This window comes from Triticum dicoccoides, chromosome 2A (genome assembly GCF_002162155.2).
Source record: "Triticum dicoccoides isolate Atlit2015 ecotype Zavitan chromosome 2A, WEW_v2.0, whole genome shotgun sequence".
Classification (NCBI taxonomy): Eukaryota; Viridiplantae; Streptophyta; class Magnoliopsida; order Poales; family Poaceae; genus Triticum; species Triticum dicoccoides.
The window spans coordinates 656340622-656343330 of NC_041382.1; positions in this window are offsets into that span (position 1 = coordinate 656340622).

The following is a 2709-nucleotide window of genomic DNA, read 5'->3' on the forward strand; positions in this document are numbered from 1 at the left end:
CGAAAGTATAGGGAGTGTGCGATGAGGATCATATCAATCTTGGAACCATTTCCAATACACATCGTCACTTCACCCTTAACTAGTCTCAGTTCATTCTGCAACTCCCGTTTCGAATTACTATTCTTAGAAACTGAACTAGTATCAGATACTAAGGGGTTGCTATAAACATTAGTAAAGTACACATCAATAACATGTATATCAAATATAGCTTTGTTCACTTTGCAATCCTTCTTATCCACCAAACACTTGGGGTAGTTCCGCTTCTAGTGACCAGTCCGTCTTCCTTTTGTGACAATTCTAGCTTTGTAGATAGTAACACTACTATCAGCGTCCGTCTTCCTCTTGAAGATTCATTTATTTCTATGGCTTGCCGATCATCGGGCAAATCCACCAAAGTCCATACTTTGTTCTCATACATGGATCGTATCTCAGATTTCATGGCCTCAAACCATTTCGCAGAATCTGGGCTCATCATCGCTTCCTCATAGTTCGCAAGTTTGTCATGGTCTAGTAACATGACTTCCAGAACAGGATTACCGTACCACTCTGGTGCGGATCTCACTCTGGTTTACCTACGAGATTCGGTAGTAACTTGATCTGAAGTTACATGATCATCATCATTAGCTTCCTCACTAATTGGTGTAGTAGTCACAAGAACAGATTTCTGTGATGAACTACTTTCCAATAAGAGAGAAGGTACAATTACCTTATCAAGTTTTCTACTTTCCTCCTACTCACTTCTTTCGAGAGAAACTCCTTCTCTAGAAAGTTTCCGAATTTAGCAACAAAAGTCTTGCCTTCGGATCTATGATAGAAGGTGTATCCAATAGTTTCCTTTGGATATCCTATGGAGACGCACTTCTCCGATTTAGGTTTGAGCTTATCAAGTTGAAACTTTTTCACATAAGCATTGCAACCTCAAACTTTAAGAAACGATAGCTTAGGTTTCTTGCTAAACCATAGTTCATACGGTGTCATCTCAAACGGATTTAGATGGTGCCCTATTTCACGTGAATGTAGCTGTCTCTAATGCATAACCCCAAAACAATAGTGGTAAATCTGTAAGAGACATCATAGATCGCACCATATCAAATAAAGTACGATTACGACGTTCGAACACACCATTACACTGTGGTGTTCCAGGTGGCGTGAGTAGTGAAACTATTTCACATTGTTTTAACTGAAGACCAAACTTGTAATTCAAATACTCTTCTCCATGATTGGATCGTAGAAACTTTATTTTCTTGTTACGATGATTTTCCACTTCACTCTGAAATTCTTTGAACTTTTCAAATGTTTTAGACTTATGTTTCATCAAGTAGATATACTCACATCTGCTCAAATTATCTGTGAAGAACAGAAAATAATGATACCTGTCGCGAGCCTCAATATTCATCGGACCACATACATCAGTATGTATGATTTCCAACAAATCTGTTGCTCGCTCCATTGTTCCGAAGAACGGAGTCTTAGTCATCTTGCCCATGAGGCATGGTTCGCAAGCATCAACTGATTCATAATCAAGTGATTCCAAAAGCCCATCAACATGGAGTTTCTTCATGCGCTTTACACCAATATGACCTAAACGGCAGTGCCACAAATAAGTTTGCACTATCATTATTAACTTTGCATCTTTTGGTTTCAATATTATGTTTATGTGTATCACTACGATCGAGATCCAACGAACTATTTTCATTGGGTGTGTAACCATATAAGGTTTTATTCATGTAAACAGAACAACAATTTATTCTCTTACTTAAATGAATAACCGTATTACAATAAACATGATCAAATCATATTCATGCTCAACGCAAACACCAAATAACACTTATTTAGGTTCAACACTAATCCTGAAAGTATAGGGAGTGTGCGATGATGATCATATCAATTTTGGAACCACTTCCAACACACATCGTTACTTCACCCTTAACTAGTCTCTGTTTATTCTGCAACTCCCGTTTCGAGTTACTAATCTTAGCAACTGAACTAGTATCAAATACTGAGGGGTTGCTATAAACACTAGTAAAGTACACATCAATAACATGTATATCAAATATACTTATGTTCACTTTGCCATCCTTTTTATCCGCCAATCACTTGGGGTAGTTCTGCTTCCAGTGACCAGTCCCTTTGCAGTAGAAGCACTTAGTCTCAGGCTTAGGTCCAGACTTGGGTTTCTTCATTAGAGCAGCAATTTGTTTGACGTTCTTCTTGAAGTTCCCCTTCTTACCTTTGCCCTTCACTTTGCAATCCTTTTTATCCGCCAATCACTTGGGGTAGTTCTGCTTCCAGTGACCAGTCCCTTTGCAGTAGAAGCACTTAGTCTCAGGCTTAGGATCAGACTTGGGCTTCTTTCACTTGAGTAGCAACTTGCTTGCCGTTCTTCTTGAAGTTCCCCTTCTTCCCTTTGCCCTTTTCTTGAAACTAGTGGTCTTGTCAACCATCAACACTTGATGTTTTTCTTGATTTCTACCTTCGTTGATTTCAGCATCACGAAGAGCTTGGGAGTTGTTTCTGTTATCCCTTGCATATTATAGTTTATCACGAAGTTCTACTAACTTGGTGATGGTGACTAGAGAATTCTGTCAATCACTATCTTATCTGGAAGATTAACTCCCACTTGATTCAACCGATTGTAGTACCCAGACAATCTGAGCACATGCTCACTGCTTGAGCTATTCTCCTCCATCTTTTAGCTATAGAACTTGT